General features: G+C 42.0%; 1 protein-coding gene across 1 annotated transcript in view; it reads right to left on the bottom strand.

Annotated features, from left to right (window-relative positions):
- SLC24A3 (solute carrier family 24 member 3) overlaps window positions 1-20,755 on the bottom strand; it is a 489,239-nt gene that overhangs the window by 442,435 nt on the left and 26,049 nt on the right. The window lies entirely within an intron of this gene.

Here is a 20,755-nt window from a genome sequence, read left to right on the forward strand (position 1 = left end):
AATACCCCTGGTCCCAAGAATTTTGGATATGGGAGACTCAACCTGTAATAATAATTACTGCTGCACTTTGGAGCTTTTGTCATAAAGACAGGAATGTCAAGTTTACAGTATCTTGCTATAGCAGGGATGTGCTGTCAGGGTAGGCAGGGCCACAACCCTGTCATACTCCCTCCTCTATCATACTCCCTGTTATGCTCCAGAGTTTTGATATAAAGACAGTGGTTATACATGTGTGCCTCCCCAGCCATTGACCTCACCGCACGTCACTGTGCTATAGATACTAAGGGAAGCTCAAGCAAGGTATATTATGTTGACATTCAGGATGTCAACATGACCAGTATGTTGATATTGACATTCTGTCAACATTGTGAATGTTGACAGTCCGAATGTAGACAATGGTAATTTAAATTAAACCCTACAGTAATTGTAGCCTAGCCTAACCCTAATTGCAGCCTAGCCTAACCCTAATTGCAGCCTAGCCCTAACCTTAATTTAACACTTTTTGCAGCCTAACCCTAATTGAAACCTAGCCCTAAACCTGATATAACCCTAATTGCAGCTTAACCCTAATTGAAGCCCAACCCTAAAATCATGCATCAACAATTTGGGTATCGACATTTGCAATGTAGACATTGTGTCAGTGTCGACATGTTTAATTCTGAAGATGTCGACACCCTGAATGTTGACATTCAGACCATGATGGCATTATGGTGTTGACATAATGACTATATACCGAGGAGCTATGCTGAAAAATGAAATGAGTATAGTACTAAATGGGGAGTGTGAGGAAAGGCGAGCAAAATGCATTATAGTAATTTTCTCCATAAGAAAAACAGGTCCATCTGCTTCTTGGAGCCCCTGCAGCCTTGGAAAATGCTGTGGTGACCAGTGACTCAGTTGTTTCATGCATGGATTTGGAGGGGTGGGATCATATGCACCAACTGTTCTGCGCAGTCACTTTCCCTCGTCCATAATCTGGCTTAGGTGCGACCAGTGGCCTGTACATCAATTCAACAGTGTAGAAAGAAATAAGGCCTACAGCCTCACCATAGAGCGCTGTTCAATTGATTGAGATTCAATTTATATATTAACAATTTTATTAGTATTAAAAAATAGTTCATATATCAACATACAAAATTGCCGGCAATAATACATAAAATTATAAAATCAATATGGTATCTATCCCACACTTAAAACATACAATGATCTGCTTGATTAAATGTACTCTATTCCAATAATAGACGTTTAGAGAAACCCTGGTCCTTTTAGCAATGACCAGGAACCATAGGTATCCCAATCAGCACCTAGATATTCTGCAGTTTAGTAGGCAAAGTTTGTTAGAGCCAACAGCTGACAATATTCCTTTTGGAGCTGATTGGTATCCCTAAAGCAGAATAACAAAATGGCTTTTTTTTACACAGTGTCTGAGGAAGCCGCTGATGGTGCACACTAGGCGGAGAAACGCGTTACACATGGTACCTTGACGGTGGAAGCGGTAAAGTAATATTGGCAATTGTCACAGCGCTATTCATCTATTTGGAGAGAGGACTGCATGGTTACAGTGGACTCCCTTGACGTCTGTGGAGTAAAACCGGAGGGGATTTAACCAGGCATATGGTGAATTGCATGGGATTGCAAATAGCTGCTTATTATAGCATGAATGAACTTGAATACTAATATTACTCCATAAGCGCTTACTAACCGCACTAACCAATAAGAGAAGTTTGAACCGCATGATATATAACTTTTTATTTTTTTGGACTATTTAAACTGACTAATCATCTGTATATAAAAAAATCCATTTTGTTATTCTGCTTTAGGGATACCAAACAGCTCCAAAAGGAATATTGTCAGCTGTTGGCTCTAACAAACTTTGCCTACTAAACTGCAGAATATCTAGGTGCTCATCGGGATACCTATTGTTCCTGGTCATTGCTAAAAGGACCAGGGTTTCCATAAACGTCTATTATTGGAATAGAGTACATTTAATCACGCAGCTTATTGTACGTTTTAAGTGTGGGATAGATACCATATTGATTTTATGATTTTATGTATTATTGCCGGCAATTTTGTATGTTGATATATGAACTATTTTTTAATACTAATAAAATTGTTAGTATATAAATTGAATCTCAATCAATTGAACAGCGCTCTCTGGTGAGGCTGTAGGCCTCATTTCTTTCTATATTGTGTTATTAAAGGGCACAACACCCTTATTTGAGAGCGGCAGTTCTATTGTAGTTATACTGTCACCTAGTAGATTAGCGCCCTTAGGGCCTGATTCAGACCCGATCGCGAGCGCTGAATGCTCGCAAGTGGGTCGCTGGTGGCCCAGTGCGCATGCGCACGACGGAGCCGGCTCCGTCGTGCGCATGCGTGAGACCCGGATAGCGACGGGCAAGCCGTCGCTCCGGGTCTCGTACCAAAGGGGGCGTGCTGTCGATGTTGAGTGACAGCACGCCCCCTTTGGTGGGCGTGTCGGGGGCGTGGCTGCCCAGATGGAGGCGTTCCCATGGGACCATCTGGGCAGCCACTGTTTGAGCCGGAAGCACTCCAGGGCTTGCGGCAACGAGACCCTACCACAAGGGTCTCGTCGCAAGCCCGATGGTCGCGATGGTCTTGACCATCGCGACCATCTTCCTGGCCGCTCGCTATAGTTGTGGGTGGTCACTCTCAGCTATACGAGCGGCCAGGAGGCCGCTCTAAAAATCAGGAAGGACGGCCCTGATTCAGAGCTAGCGCTCTGTCAGAGCGTCCGGCTCTGAATCAGGGCCTTAGTTCTCTTTTCTCTTTTTTAAATTCAACAGTGTGACTGAATATGGTTTGGCGTTTGGTCACAATATCATGTGTGATCATTTTCCCCGGAAGTGCAGATACCAATGTTTGAAATGTAATAGTTATTCTGCATAGCACCTGAATAACCAGATCTGAACAATATGACTGTATGTGTGTCACCACATTGCTCACTGAGCAGGTTTTTAGTTGGCTGTGACAAACTACAGCACAATATGTGTTGAAGCCTTTAAAGTGAAATCATTATCCTCACAAACATACAGTGATATCTTTAAAGCTTTTATCTAACATCTGCCTCCTCCTTTGCACGTAGCATCATTGACATTGGAAAGGAATACTCAGCGGAGGAAAAGATGGAGACATCACTGCTACAGTACATTTTCCAGAAACATATACAGGATAGCTAACATGCCAGATAAGCAGTTTGTGGTTTACTTTGAACAAGAATGTGTGAATTTATTGTAGTTCCTATTTTAGTTTTGCCAAGTTATGGAGACGCTTACATATATATTTGTGTACGCTGTGAGTCGGTCCATGTTAGTTCCATTTGCATATTTCGTTTAGAAATAAAAAAATGTTTTTATTTCTCAGTAATTTATGTCCGTGTCAGCACACAGCAGTGCTTTTTAACTCCAGACAATTGTTTTCGGAATGTTCACGTTGCCAGTACATAACATTACTTGCTGTAAACATACCATAGACCATCATTCGTCAATGTCGCCTTCTCAGTACTTGTCCCTCTGAGGTTTGCTTCTTAAAGGAGGAAGGGTTTGGAGGGACAACTGGTAACAAGTTCATAACAAAGTTAATGTGAGGAAACAGAACATCTTATTGACAAAACCAAGACATCTGTAACTTATTCTCTACTGTAACAGTATTTAGTTCAAAGTTAAATATAACATCAGAATCAACCAAGCTCATAAAACATTATAGAAAAATAGGGAAAGGTGCACAAATCAACCAAGCCATACATAATGTTTCTGCAGAGCAAATCTCCAAGCTGTCAATCACTCACTGTCTACTGTGAGAGAACCACCTCCCACCTAACGTCACAAAGGGCCTGATTCAGAGGTGGGCACAATGCCGATGTGTGCAGAGTTCTTTTGTACAGCGCACGCGCCAACTTGATTACCAACGGTGGTTGCAGGGAGGTTTTGGATGCAGCGTGATTGACAGGCAGTAACCGTTTTTGGGAGGTAACGAGGGTGGCGAGTCCGCCTCGTGTAGCAACCTTTGCGGGGAGGGTGTCTCAGCCTGTGACAGCATCTGTGTACGCAGATGCAGAAGCTCCGGTGACTGACTTGCGCTGGAAATTCTGAGCAGCCATAGGGTTGCTCAGAGGATTGATGGTGAGACTAATGGTGTGTCTATGTACGTAAGTGGCGGATCAGACACACAGACAATAGGCGTCCCTGTACAAATACCGGCGGCTGTGGCATTAGCATATTTGGTTTTGGTGCACATGGTCGACTCCTCATCGTCCTCAAAACCTGACTTGCCTGCTGCACCACCTCCTCCACCTCTGAATCTACCTTCTCAGCACTGCTCCTAACAATGTCTCTTTTCATTTTGACACAAACAAAAAACAATGATAAAATACCAAAATAAATAGAACCTATACAGACACACACAAATACTGACAAGACAAAAATGAGATAGGCACGGGACAAAAAAGTAGACAAACTGTAAAATGAGACAAAACTAAAGATAAACACAAGACAACTCATTATGGGTGGGATGTACTTAAGCCTGGAATGCCGCATTTCCACATGTACCAAGCTCCGGAATGCGATGCATTCAGGCCCTTGGACTTGGTGGGTAATGCCATCCCTATATGGTGTTACCCAATAGTAGCCTAGCGTTCCTGCTAGGCTGTTTCAGTGGGGCGCCGCGCCCTGCCGTATTTCTGAAAGACAGAAAGCACCTTGCCCTCCAGCGCGGCACCCCGCTGAAACAGTCTGCGGGTTCTATCTTCCACCTGTGGGCCACTTTAAAATGGAGTTGTGATGACATGTGATGCTTTCTACCGATAGGAAAATGGCTGGAAATTAATTTGTGTTCAATCGATTTTGATCGATTTAATTTGTGTTACCATCACGTAAAAGGTATGCGAAGTCCATCGCATTGTTCAGTTTTCAACTGAGTTTGACTGAACTCAAACACAAATTAAATCAATGGGCACGATTCTATTCAACGCGATGTAAATAGCTCCCGAAGCTATTCAATACACCGCGCTGCCAAGTCCGACTAATGATTTCTTCTCTCATCCCTCCGGGGGATGAGAGAAGAAATCCGACAAAAGTCCCGGCGCGAGGCTGTTTTCTGCCCTTCGCGCCTGGAAAACAGCCTCGCGCCGGGAAGTTAGGTCGGGGAATGCCCGTTATCGCGCCTAAACACCCTGTTTAAGGCGCGAGAACGAGCCTTCCCCAACCTAACATCGCGATGAATTGAATAGCTCCGGGAGCTATCTCCCAGCGCTATTTACATCGCGTTGAATAGAATCATGCCCAATGAGTATCACCATTGGATCAAATATGACAGTCAAACATGCTGATTAGTTAATTTTAGATTTTAAGCGTATAAAGTTCCAGCGATGTCCAGCTATTGGAGTTCGGCGGCAAACATCATTCTTAGTAAATATCCTCCAAGGTATATGTGGACACATCTGTACCACCATTTCTATTGCATTGATCCTCCTGAATCTACCCTCATGCACTGTTATTTGATAATACCAATACTATTCTGCATCTAGAGAACCATGACTGGGGCGATTACATTTTTTTGGGCACCCGTAACTCCCATCCAAAGTAACGGGACCTATTCAATTATATGCAAGACCAGCCCATGCTGGTCACGACAGCTGCATTCTCGCGACCAAATGCACGAGATTAGCAACATAAAGCGTCTTCTTTCTCTAAATACTGGGCACGCTGCAGTTTAGATGGGGCCGGCACTCGCGCCCAGCTGCAATGCCAACTTTGTGCAGATTTCTGCTTGTACCACAGGAGGATGCCTACAGAAATTGACTATAAGTGCAGCCTTGGGGCTGGGCGCCCAAAACAAATGAATAGCTCCCGCTCACTTTAGATGGGAGCTACCATTATTTGCATCACCTCCTGGTAGCGGCTCTTAGGTTTGATGACTTAAATAGAACTGCTACAAAATCTTAGCTACTTTTGAGAGAGGTGACCATATTCAGTCTTAAATGGCTACATTGCGTAATATGTAGAACGGTTTCCCTGTGACTCAAACTTCAAATGTAGTCAAAATATCTATCAAATGTATTCATTTAAGCCAATATTTCATAGTTTATTTTTTATACTTTTTGTTTTAACTGCAAGCTGCAAACTCAAACTCAACCGAACTCAACTCAACTCAAACAAACTGACGTGTCTCTCTGACTAAAGCTGGGTACACACCTATACAATCCTCTGCCCAATCACCTGATATCGGGGAGATCATACAACATACTACTATATGTAATATATATATATATACATATATATATATATACATATACACACACGACAGGCTTAAATCCACGGCACTCAACCATCTGGGGTGCCCTTGGCATGTGACCACACCATCTACATAAAAAATATCATACAAACTCGGCACTCACTTGACCGTGAAGTGGTGGCCAGCTTAACAAATTATTGCAATATTTTGGAACCAACATTCCCTGTATATAAAGGAGTTGTAGTTTGACAACCGAGGGGGTGCTGAGTTTGTATGATATTTTTTTATATATATATATATATATATATATATATTTATTTATATATATATATATATATATATACAACCGTAGTTCGTACGTATCACAAATTGCTGTTCATTAATATTATTTATGAACCATTTTTAATTTTTGTAATGTTTATAATAATACATGTAGTACTTACAAATAATAGTTTTCAATGGAAGTATACATTATACGATACTTTCAAACATTCAGCCACCTTAAATTTTATCTGTAGATATTTCATAAAAACAATACCGCAGTTATACAGTATTTGGAGCCTATGTTCTAGCTAATTCTACCTGTCTGTTTTAGTATCCTTATCTCTTCTACAAGCTCTCTATTCCTCTCATATAATAAATGGGATCACCACATGAGCAGTTTATCAACTCTACCCGCAACCTTTCCACTCTATCAAAAGACTATTTTTGTCTTTCCTGAATTTCTTCCTCCAGAATGACTGAGTGTAACAAAGTCTATGAGGAATTATTAATGGTTTAAGCAATACGCAGTGATACTAAATGGACATGATTTCTACACATTGCACCTTTGCCAACTGTGCTTAATTGTCAGAGACAGTTCCAGGTTTTACATTTTTTCAAAACTGACCATCTGTCCATTAACATTTCTCTTATTCTGTACAGTATGTCAGGTGCACGTCTCGCTCTTTGTACTTATTTCTTGGGTTCTATAAGTAAATATTCAATAAAGAAGCACATTTAAAAAGAGCTATTAAAATGCAGAAATATAAGATTACAGTACAATCATGTTCAGTGAGCATGTAATGATGATGACAGTGTTGTTTAATTAAAACAGGGGGAACCCTGGAGCAGGGGGCCCAGGTGCAGCAGGGTCCACCCATTCCTGGTGCTGGCAGCATCATCTTTCCAGGCATATATTTGGAAATATGTCACGTGTGCATAAGTTAGCAAAGACTCTGTCGCAGTGCAAAGCATTTGCTATCTCCTGTGCTTGCAGGGGGGAAATGGTGCTGTGCAGCGCAGGTCTGTTCTGGGTGCGCAAAAGACAATCTGTGCAAAAGAGAATGGCTACCAAATAAGGCAAAGGCAGCGCATAAGACGCCAATGGTTTTGTGCCTACATACACCAATTAAGTAATCCTACACACCAAGAGGCTGATGCGGAGATGAACGTACGCATATATTGTGTGTTTTTGCGACAAAGAATATGAAAAGATTGTGCACCTTTCAAACGCAACTCCACTTGCAACTGAAGAGGCGTAAACGGGATGTAATGGGGCATTTTCACACGTGCAAAATCAGAGCGGACTCGTCAACACAACTGCGAGTTATACCATAAATACGCCTGTTTCTGGGCTTCTCATTTGCACCATCTATTGGCTGGTGCAGGTGCGAGAGCACATACAACCAATCGGCAATCAATTCGACATCATGCTGCAAAAGAACAAGAATTGTGTGAATCTATCCACTTTGATTTATATTAGTGTCCCTGTTATCTGCCCTCTGAATCAAAGTTTATTTCTTAAGAACCCATTCAACTCCTCACATACCATAAAAACTACCTCACTATCTATTCACATGACCATGTTTCTTTTGTTTGAGCTGTGATTAATATTTATTAAATTGACTTAAATGCTTCCAGATCAACAGTGCTAAAGTAGAAAGCCCAATGCACAGATGATAAACATTTATTTTCTCTTGTGAACTGCTGTTATATCTCCATCGTTTAGTTCACCTGGTTCCATACAGTTTAATGATTCCTTTCCTCCTTATGAAAAAAACTCATTAAACAAGTATAACAAGATAACCAAAATGAATGCACAAAAAAAGAACATTTCCCATTTGCCTTGTGGGAGTTTTAAAATACTTGGTAATCTGCCGGTGTTATTTAAAGAACAACAGGAAAAGCCTGTACATGTCCAACAAGAGATAAAGAAACAAATTCATGAATAACACTGTTTGGAGATGAACTCGACGCCTGTCATTAAGCATACACCGGAAGACCAACGCCCGGCATACTGAACGAAGGTAAGCCGGGCACCGGGCGCGGACAGCCAAGGGGGCAATTTGTGTGAATATGTATCTACTGTACTTTGGCTGCGATTACACACCTCCTGCAACCCCTGTCGTAAGCTCAAAATGTATCTCAATCTTTTTGGCCAATGTGCAATTGAAAAAAAGAAAATTGCAGAAAAAAAGGTATATATAGCATTTCCTTCCAGCTCTACAAGTACCCCTAAATTCACACATTTATTTCCCCATGTACTCTCCTTTGATTGTGGCCTGTAATCTGAAGTAATTAGTGAACACAGATAATGGACCTCATTCGAAGACTTATGTAATGTGACCGCAAATCTAGATAGTGGCAACGCTAATGCCACTATCTACTTGTATTCTATGTTGTACGCATCTATGTGATCACGCCTGCCCACTCCTCCGTTTGTGAGAACAGCCGTCATCATCATCAATTATACCTACCCCACAACACACCCACAAAACGGTTCTCTAGCGTGTTCATATTGTTGCTGTCCAGTTGCCACCCACAAACTCTCATTCAGCAGCTGCAGAGAAACATCTGAGATGCGCACGCCCCTGAATTGCTTGTACATTTGCAAAGATGCGCATGATACAGCCCAGGATACGTGTGAAGTTTACCAAAATCGCTAGATGTGTTCGCATTCGGATTTGTAAGCAACTCAGAATCAGGATCAATGTAGGCAATCTAATAGTGCAACTAAACAGAAGCTATATCATCACTGTAGTACCACTGAGCACAGCAAAATAATGAGAAATATATGTGCGTCTTTGAAAGAACTAATAAAACAAGTCGCCATAAGACATCTATATTTTTTATGCGCACATGATTTCCATTGGAGAAAAAAAAAAAACAGATATAAAAATCTTACATGAGCTCTGCTACCCGGTAAATATTACAGTTCAGGCAGAACTATAGATTTCAATGTAACTGTAATCATCTATTTTGCATGTGTGGATATCAGGCTCACAAACCACCAACTGCTTTTTGTGCTGCACCTAGTTACTGTACATTAACACTCCGCTTCACCCATTTCCCTGAAGAATTCCTAGCACATCTGTAAAGTCATCATCTATGTGGCTGGAAGTCTGAGGGATAAGCATAATTGCTGGGGGTGGATTTAGACAAAATGAATTCTAGAGCAGCATCTGACACAGCAGTTTCCACCATTATCAAAGCATCAATTTCCCATGGAAGATTGAAATCACAATTCCAGTTCCAGGCACAGGTTGAATCTGTGCTAAACTGCACTGAAGCTTTTCTATGAGTTCAATGTGGCCTGATGCACTATTAAGATGCTTTATATCGGCATAACTTTTAGGTAATTATAGATTGAGATAGATAAATCGAGACAAATGTACGATCCGATGCCTTTCTAAAAGGTAGAAGAACACGCCAGACCATGATGCACTAACCAGGGCCGTAACTAGGGTAGTGCGGCCGGTACACCGCAGGTCAGGGGGCGTTGTTTGGACCTGTCAATTTTCTGTTTATTATCATTCTCACTTGTAGCTTCCTCTTATTTCACCCCCAGCATCTCCTGGTCTCTCCTATCTCTTCCCTGGCCCTTCCCCATTAGGCTATTCCACTTTTTGGGGTGCGTTATGTCCCTATGAAAAGTGGGGGGAGGCGCCGATGCTCTATCTGGCACAGGGCAACAAAAAATCTACTTACGGCTCTGGCACTAACCTCACCAGGTCCATAATGTAACTACAGAAATATAGCATGGTCACAGGTGAGAGATAGGTGCTAATTAACACCATATGACACCTTCTGTGGTACTATCCATGTGCTCTTGTATTAGGACACATTGTGTTTGCATCTGCTGTGTTGGTAGCTCTTTATGAGAGGCTGTAAATCAGTATGCAATGTGTTAGGCAGGTAACATTTAAGACAAAGCAGAGCTATTGAGACTCCTGACCAACTTCATTTTATGAAAACATAGTGAAAGGAGAAACAAAGGGGAAAGGACATTGTAAGGACACATATGTGTATAACTATGTTTTAGAGTTTTATTTGTCATGCATTTTTGTTCATAGCTATAACCTTCACCAAGTGTGGTTATCACGTTTTCTTGAAATGCCACAAGAACGCAATCTACCCTCCTACTGTTCCAACAAATCCATAGGCGGCAATGAGACTGACTGTGCTATAATTATCTTTTTGATTCATGGGTATCATAAGGAGACAAAAAGAGGCAGTAATACATTTTTTTCATGATAATTAATTTTAAGTCAGCTAATGAAGAAGAAAAATACCCCAGTTATATTTCTTGTTAATGTGATCCTGGTCACGACCTACTGTAGTGCTTATCCCTCCTGCTTTTAAAACGCAGTGATCAAGTCACTGGTGTTTCCAGCTTTTACTGGAGGAACAATCTGATGCATGAAGGATGCACAATGATCAAATAGAGATGCCCATCTGTTCAGGAAATAATAAGGATTCTAGATGGGTGTGTGATCCCTTTCTGAATAGGAGCCAAATGTAGATCTTAGTCACTGGGCCTGTGAATGCATGCCGCACAGCACTTACGGGAATTGAATACTAAGTGGTGGACAGACATTGCTTTAAATCCTATAGACGGTGCAATGGTTAGCATTACTGCCTCACAGCACTGAGGGCATGGGTTCGATTCCCACTACGGCCCTAACTGTGTGGAGTTTGTATATTCTCCCTGTACTTGCGTGGGTTTCCTCCGGGTACTCTGGTTTCCTCCAACACTCCAAAAATATACTGGTAGGTTAACTGGCTCCAAACAAAAATTAATCCTAGTGTGCATGTGGTAGGGAATATAGATTGTAAGCTCCACTGGGGCAGGGACTGATGTGAATGGGCGAGTATTCTCTCTGTAAAGCGCTGCGGAATATGTGTGCGCTGTATAAACAACTGCTAATAAATAAATAATAGTTTTGGCTCTCCAACAGGGTAATACCATACAATTAGAAACAAGCTTGCACCCGAGACAATAATGGGAACTGTTACCTGGACCCAGGGCAGGGCAAGCACAGTAGTTTCACACAGTATGTTCTACTTTTGTCTTTTAATCTTGCAGATGTTCTATACAGTGTATATATTTATACTATATACAGCAAACAAATACTATTCCATTGCTGGATATTGGGTCGCCTTTAGCCATCCTCATGGTTCCTGGTGCTCTGATGACAAAACCAGAATAAAAATCACGAAAACCCAGAACACTGGTCATGAACTTCAAATTTCCTCAGCAATTCTAGCAACAATTGCTTATGCTATGAAAACGCCAATGACACCGCATGCCAAATGTGATCGCGTTTGACCTGCACTGGTAACAACTGCTTGCACAGGTTGCAGTGCCCAAAACAAGATGACCATGCTTCTGACTGTGGCATATTGTAAATGCAAGTGATTATGGTGCCATTAAACCCAACAGGCTCCCCATTTACATGCTTTTAATAGCTAGAAAATATTCAAGTAGAAGCATGATTTTTAATGTTTTAAATGATGTTATCAAAACAGTAACATGGAAAATGTTGTATACCTTTTTACTGTTCTTAAGCGACTTTATTAAAACGTTCACAGTGGAGGCCGTCAACCAATATATTCCACCTGCCACTTCAGTAGGAACTATTGACATTGCTCAACCATTAAGTACAAATAGATGTTTTATAATTCTAAATCCAATACGGCATGTTGGACTTTTTCACATTTTTTATGTATAGGCTGAAATTCAACTGAATATCTTTTTACTCTAATGAAGTACCATTTAGCTCTGCTTAGTACTTTATGCCAGAGGGTCTCTTTTGCAGAGCCCTAAATTTCGAAAACCCACAGAGAATTCTATTGTCGAGTCAAACATATTAAATAAAGTCATTTTGATCGTGGTGCTCTGGGCTTTTTTTAAATGCGGCTTCCAATCAGATAAAATACTTTGCTTTTTCTGTGCCGGTTACGTGATTTGTCCTTGGGTGACAAAAACTTGAAATATTTTCTATCAGTCTTGGGGTGACATTAAGGGCAATGTAAATAAATCGAGCATCTTTCTAATGCTGGCCATACACGCTACAATTATCGGGGCGATCCGCCTGATATCGGCAGACAGCTCCGATAATTGTAGCGTGTGTGCGGGCGACCGAGGGTTAAATATTGCTCGGTCGGGCATGCAGGATTGTCCAGCATGCCCGTCCGATGCGATATTTACCCGGTAACTGTCGGCCGCATCGGGCAGTGTATGCCCAGCGCGGCCGACAGACAGACATTTCCTGTGTTCCTAGGAACAGGGAAATGTCTCCTCCCCCGGGATTTCTCTCACAGTGTATGCCGGCGACATCTGCGGCTGGCAGCCGGCCAGATAAAATGTCTGTCGGTCTGACAGACATTTTATCTGGCTGTGTATGCCCAGCATCAGAGAGACATGATTGTGTTTCTGAAAAAGATAAAGCATCATCTTGACTAGTATGGAGTTATTTAGTACATGTAATCTGTAGCAATTCAGTTTTAGGACCCTACATGTGGGTGTTGTAAAACTAAGGACCTCATTCAGAGCCGGACGCTATTTGCGCTCGCTCGTTCAGAAAAAAGGGGTGGCTATTCAAATGAACCGTTCGCTCTTTGCGGTCTGTTCACGCCTCTAGGTCTGAACGAGCGAACCAAACATGCGGTCGTGTTTTGTCAAACTACGCTCCCTGGCCGCTCGCATCCTACGTCATGTCCGCTATTTATTAGATTAATCGAGTACATCGACCAATGTATGAACTGCTCGCTATTCTTGTGGTTGGTTTTTCCTACCGCAATCTTGCGAGCAGTTCTGACTATAAAATAACCCAGTGACGTGGTCAATGACGCTGCTGTATTAATTATGCACACCCATAAAACGCCCGTTTTGACCTTCAAGTACGCCTGCGTTCGGATCTCCACTCCCCGTTCTCAAGCACCTTCCACTGTTACCACCCACATACGCCTCCTCCTGTCACTCAAAATAGCAGGCATTCGCTATTTAGCGAACAAACGATTTTCGGCCGCACTGACTGGTTCGCGCATGCGTATTACGATCCGTATGCATGCGCAGTTGTGCAAACATCGCTCGGAACGAACGAGCGGCCGCTTACGAGCGCTTCTGAATCAGGCCCTAAGCCTGTTAAAAGTGTAAACAAAACCTTATAATTTGTTCTCACTTTTCACTGAACATTCAAAGGGTGTTCTCACAGCCTCTCTGCCATATAGTAGACCTGATTAAGCAAGGCTCGCAATTGCAAAGCTGCACACATTGCATTTGGGTAAAATGCGGTTGGAAGATGACCACTATAACCTGTGTATCTAACTGCAGTAAAAGGCTATAGTGATGCAGAAGTGATCCAGCCACCTAGTCTAAGGGGACAAATGGCTGGATCTCCTCCTATTTGGTCAGCTACATTTGGAGCTGATTTGGACAAGTTCTTGTTCATGGTCAACACTACAGGTAGAAATTAGGTGAGGAGTTGGATTTAGAGAATTATGGCCCTCATTCAGAGCCGTACGCTCTGAGCAGAGCGCACGCTCTGAATGAGGGCCGGGCTCCATTTTCATGGAGCGTCCTCCTGGACGCTCGTATAGCTATGGGTCACCACCCACAGGCTATACGAGCGTGCATTTTGATGGCCGCGATGGTCGTGACCATCGCGACCATCGAAATTGCGAGCCGGAGCCTGCGGTTGAGGTTTTCAACCGCAAGCTCCGGAGTGATTTTGGCTCTATCAGAGCCAAAATCACTCCCACTGACATCACTAGTGATGTCAGTGGGCCGGCTTCTGACGGGAGGCGTTCCCGTGGGAACGCCCCCGTCAGGGAGGCACGCCCCCGGCACGCCCACCAAAGGGGGCGTGCTGTCAATCAACATTGACAGCACGCCCCCTTTGATCGGACACAACGAGCGAAGGAAAGTCCTTCGCTCGTCGTGTCTGGCGCATGCGCACGACGGAGCTCCCTCCGTCGTGCGCATGCTCAGTGCAGACCATCGACCCACTTGCGAGCGGACAGCCGCTCGCGAGTGGGTCTGAATCAGGCCCTATGTTATAGTAAGGAGTCTAATATAGTAAAAACTAGAAAGTGGCAGAGTTAGTTTTTTATACTGTAATCAATGTAAATCTCTGAAGTTGGGAGCCTTGGACAAATACACTCACTGTCTTAAGGGGGGCATCCACTACACGATTTTAGCAGGCGATTGAACGATAACGACGTCGTTATCGTTCAATCGTTTAAATATCGTTTATAAATCGTGCAGTGTTTGGTCATTAATGATCAACGATGCGTGCTCCCGCTGGTCGTTTGATCGTCTCGTCACTGAACATGCAGGTCAATTTCACTTGATCTATTAAAGATAGTTTGCAAATCGTTTGCAAATCATTTGAAAATCGTTTGCAAATCGTTCAATTTCAAGGGAAAAAATCAAGGGAAAATCGTTTAGAGATTGGACAGGGAGTAGATCGTCTAGTGGATGTGCCCCATTACCCTAAATTGGTCCAATTCAAGAAATATAACTTTATAAGCAACACCACCACAAAAATCAACATCTAAGCTGCATACACACACAACGATTTTGTTACCAACGATTTTATGAACGATTTTATGAATGATTTTCTGTCAGATTATCTGTCAGATTTTTTAAAGTGTAATGAACGATTTTTTTGAACTACAAACAATTTTTGCATATTCCCTTACTGAAAATCGTTGAGTTGACAAGTCTGACTGAACTACAAACTACAAATGTGAACGCGCATGAACGATAATCGTTCATCGTTTGACTCAGAGAGTGAACAATTTTTTCAAACGAATATCGTTAAACGATATCGTTTACCGATAATCGTTCAAAAAATCATTGTGTGTGTATGCAGCTTAACTAGTAATGGCTTCTCTGGCTTTGCAGTATACAAGTAAGGGGTAAATTTACATTTAAATTTAGCAACCAATCAGATTCTACTTAACATTTAACTAGCACCTTCTAGAAGATAATAGACATAATCTGATTGGTTGCTAAGGGCAACATCACTTCTAAAACTCACTTACTCACTCACTCACTAAATTTATCCCTAAGGGCCATATTCAATTGGCGGCGAATAGCCGAGATCAGCGAAAAGATTGGGACTTTTCGCTGACAATTGAATACAGGCCTAAGAGTCTGTAGGATCGTGAAAAAAACAAGCAGAACTTTTTATTCATGATCCTTTATCTATTTTTTAAGTACAGTATGCTGATGAACATAGTGTTCATTTAGCTTAGGTCTTAATGATCCCTATGTTTCAGGTCAATTAATGCTGTGCTCATCAATAGATATATTAAGCATTTTGAATACTTGGAAAATCATATCTGCAAATATACCTTAGTGAACAAATGGGACAAGATAGGCAACAACACAATCTGCCATATCCAAATCCAAACCTCTTGCATTAAAGGCAAGACCATGACCATATAACCATCAGCTACAGGACTGTCAGCCCCACAAATATGGGTCACCATTTGAAATAGGAAGTTTTGGCAGGTGTGGGGAAAGCTGCTAATTTGTCTGGGCTCTTTATACTTTAATGAGCACAAGTTATTAGCTGCCAATTCAGGCCATAAATCATATACTCTATATAAAACCAAGCATTACAAAACAATACATTGTAATCCCATCTATTATACTGTGGTAAAACATTCCAAAATATTGAACCTTCATCAAGAATGTCCGTCTTAAGCAAATGTAAAACAAACCTAAAGCTAACCCTGAACCAAAAAGGATAACATTATGACAATGTTGACGTTTCCTATGTAGACATTCTATCAGTGTCGATATATTGCAGGTGGCGACCGTAACATTATCAACATTTTGTCCATGTTGACGTCACAAGTGTTGACCTTCTGCTGTCGACATTTTGACATTTTGATTGGTGACTTACAGACTGACATGCGAGAAAGAGATCATATGTAACGTCTGTTTGTACTGTGCAGTGAGGTAGAATATCTTAGGATAGTTAACTGGGTGGTACTACTGATATTTGATAAGGTTGCCTGAAGAGGTGGATGCAGCCCGAGAAAAGTTCTGTAACTGGGTATTGAAACAGTGAATTGTGGATGAGAGATGCAGATATTGCACAATGTAGAAAGATCAAGTTGAAAGATATATTAAGATATAGTTAATAGCCTTACATGTAAAGGCCCCCATACATCAGCAATTGATTGCAGCAATCATGCAATTTGCAATCGATTGTGTATAAAAATCTTTACCTTTTTCAGTCGATTGCAGAATTGCCACAATCGATTGAAAAAGGGAAAGATTTTTATACACAATCGATTGCAAATTGCACGATTGCTGCTATCAATTGCTGATGTATGGGGGCCTTAAGTAGAAGTATTGTATATTGTATTCCATAAAAAACAATGAAACCATAAATGAAAACAACAAGAATCATACCCACATAGACAATATCACTGTCCCTGATAGCACATCTCTGAAAGGTTAGTACATAAAGACTGTGCTAGTAATACAGCCTACAAACTACAATTAAAAATATACCGTATAAAATTTCTCTTTTATTATCAACTTGTTGACATTCCTGATATCAACAATGTAGCCTCACACAGCTTGTATTCAAATACCATATGGCTCTTCCTGATTTCTGCTACAAGGGTGAAATCAATCACTGAGAAACTGAAGAATGAACCTTACCAGAGAAAAAAAAAATATATGTGATATATAAAGAAAAGCTGGAAATGTGCTTTGTAGGCACGGATAAATGGAATATATGAAATTATAAGGATCTGGCCTGGTCACAGCTAGGAGACTTATCCTGGCAGAAATCACTCTTTTGTAAGCTAGAATTATCATCACTAGAAAATTAACGCAGGTCATTCTTTCTACATAAAGTACTATTTACTCTGAGTCACATCAAGAGCATCATGCCTAATTTAATTAAATATATATATATATAGACATATGTACCATTTTCTTTACTTGTAGATATGTTTACCTGTGTAGCTATTACTGGTGTATGCTTGAAAGTAAGGATGGCCAATCGTCTGTTCCGTATTGATCTTTCGGATCAATACGGGATCGCCATGTCTGTAGAAAGTAATCGGGAAAAGAATATCGATCTTTCCTGAGATGAATTTTATTCTGACGCGTACGCGGTTAGTGCAGACCAGTAAAATTATGCATGCGCAGTTGGAGGATAGGATATGCGCAGTGTAGCTGGCTATGCCAGAGAACTGGTACGTTTATCGCTACGTCCACATTGTCATTTTTGGATCGATTCTACCAATATATCGTGCCTCCATAACCGATCCAAAAATCGGGATGTTTCGGGTATGAACATTGTTCTGTTGATTCCCATCTCTACTTGAAAGTTGTCTTTGTTTTTGCCCCTGTGAATAAACGCAACTACGTTTTAAGCTTCACAACACTTATAAGTTATCGCTAATTGCTAAACTGCCGGAAAATCAAGGGGCTGGCAGCAGCTTTAGGTGTATTGCTGTATTATATTTGTGACTGGACAACAATAAATGCACCCAGCTGTATTCTTATTGATTCTTTCCCTTAGCATCGCTGAAAAAGTAAAATTCCTAACCAACTTCTATGTACTTTTAATGCAGCTATTTTACCAATATGTGGACAGATTCTGCTATTTGTTCATGTCTAACAGCATCTATGTTTGCCCAATTTGACACCAATACAGTCTTTTCTTGGTTAAATGATATGCCCGGACAGTAGAATATGGTTAGTTGATGCATGTAATCTCCTTGATCAGCTTTACTAACCCAGATCAGATTTGTATCAGGTAAAAAAGTTAGGTTGGGTACATACTATACGATAAATTGGAAAAATTTGTTCTTTTGAGGCAAATCGGGCATATCGTGCAGTGTGTATGCCCGATTGCTCGCTCCTGCGGGTAACATGCGATATCGTGTGATTGGTCGTGCTGCACTTCTAATCACGCGATATTGCATGCGAGGCAGTGTAGTTTAATGAAGGATAGAATGAGTGATGGTTCCGTCGTTCATTAAATCTTCTAGTATGTACCGGCAATCTTTTATGGTCCGGGGCAAAGGTAAACCACCCCGACCATCGGCAAGATTGCCGGGTCATCTACTGTGTACCCAGCCTTAGTTTTGGACCCACTCACTGAGCTATCAGGTCAAGCAATTTGTTAATGCTCGGCCTACCCTTATACAGTTCCATCCAGCTGCTCAGCACGACAATGTTTAGCCAAATCGAAAAGAACCAGCCAACGGGGACTCAAGTTTGGCAATTGATGACCAAATAGATGGCCAGATGCAGTTATCATTTATAATTTCCCAAAATCCAAACTGATATATGATAGATAGATCTTTTGCCCTTTACAAAGCAGGCCATCAAAATCACAGTATATACAGGTGACTTTACTCTTCCCTATTGTCACTATAGATTTAGGACAGCAGTGCTAATGGGAAAAGTGAATCTGAGATAAAGTAACAGGTAGATTAGGGAGTGACAGCTATATTATTTTCACTGAAATCTCATTTCATGTTTACAAGCAAAGCCAGACGTATAATTTGTAACCAAGTACATGTTTCTGCTTTTCATGTAGCTGAGACGCTGCTGCTACATGAGGAAGAAACTGCTCAAACCAAATTCCTGTGAATAAGCAGAAAATAAAGATGAGTTAGACTTTCAGACCCGTTCTGCAGAATATTCGCTTAATTTTGCTTTTGGATGTTGAATCTGCTCATTTCTCCAGCAGTGTATGACCTTTATTGTACAGCATAGAATTCCTCTTATCATTTATAGTCCGCTCAGAGTTCTCCTTCTCATTTATATTCCACTGAGAATTGCCCTTATGATTTTTGTTCTGCCCAGACTTCTCCCTTATTATATACTAACCACACTAGAGAGCAGAATGAATTGACTCCATCATCGTTCCAGCTCTATTTATAGACTATAAATTCCACAGAATGCAGAATTCACAAATTCCGTGCGGAATGCCAGCCCGTGAAATGCTGAAATAAAAGAGGAATTCAAGACTATGGAGCTTATTTATTAATCATATTCCCCCTGATATTCATGCAGAAACATCTGTTTCCATATGAATAACTCACATTTACAGTAGGAGATATCGCAGGTATCGTCTGTGTCAGAGCTATGTATCATTGAAAAACGCTGTCCCTATAGTCCTGTATGGGAACAGCCGTCTTCTCCAACATAACAAGGCTTAGGGCAGATTCAATTAGCCGTGGGACTTACTACACAGCTGCAGCTGCCGCTATTAACGCCCGGTGCTGTTCAATTACTTTGCAATTTTTACGCACATTAAGCCTGCGGCTAATGCACGCTAACCCATAGCTTCCGGGATAAGTACCTCAGGCTGCAAGGAAAACCCTGTGTTAAGTTGTCATCCTCTGGGGCCTACCATATGAATAATTGAATTGCTCAGAGCAGTGCTGCAGCCCCTGAGTTAATTGAATCTGCCCCTTAGTTTTTCAAAACTTTTCTCCGACAGCTGATGCCAGGGCCAGATTAATAGTAGGGCGGGTGGAGCTGCAGCTTCAGGCTCCCGATGAAAATAGACCCACAGGACCAGCTGGCTGTGCTGACAGTATATATTTTTTCTTGTCACAGACTGCCAGATGCGGCGTACTGTTTGTGGCCCCCGCCCCCAGAGCGCTGCTGTTAGTGGTATAAGCAGAGGAGGAGGGGGCGGGGCTAAACAGTCTGCTGGTTTAATGGGAAAAGGGACTGAAAATTGGATCTGCTACAGCCGTGCATAGAAGGGCGCAGGTTGGTAGTAATAGTGGAAAGCAGGGGTCTATGGGACAGGATAGGAGTAGTAGTTGGAAGCAGGGGGCAAAATGGGAGTAGTAGGGGAAGGCAGGGGGCAGGATGGGAGTAGCAGTGGGAGACAAGGGGCAGGATGGGAGTAGCAGTGGTGGGAAGCAGAGGACAGGATTGGAGTGGAAGGACTCGCTGGGAAAAAGTCACAGTTAGCTGAAGAAGAATCTCCTCTACTATGGGGTCACCTCGTCTCTGCAGCTCCCAGAACCCGGCTGCCATCTCTCCATCCATGAACAGCGCTGACTGCAGGAGCAGCCTCACACAGAACAGACAGCGGAGTGTGACGGGAAAGCAGCACCCGGCTTGTCCTGCTCCTCCTACCTCCATCCACACCACAACACGCCAGCACCTACCCCTCTCCTCCCCCTCTGCTCCCTGCGTGATTCTGCTGACCTCCAGGCAACAGCTCCATGG

Source organism: Taudactylus pleione, unplaced genomic scaffold, assembly GCF_031769625.1.
Source record: "Taudactylus pleione unplaced genomic scaffold, aTauple2 ptg000201l, whole genome shotgun sequence".
Taxonomy (NCBI): Eukaryota; Metazoa; Chordata; class Amphibia; order Anura; family Myobatrachidae; genus Taudactylus; species Taudactylus pleione.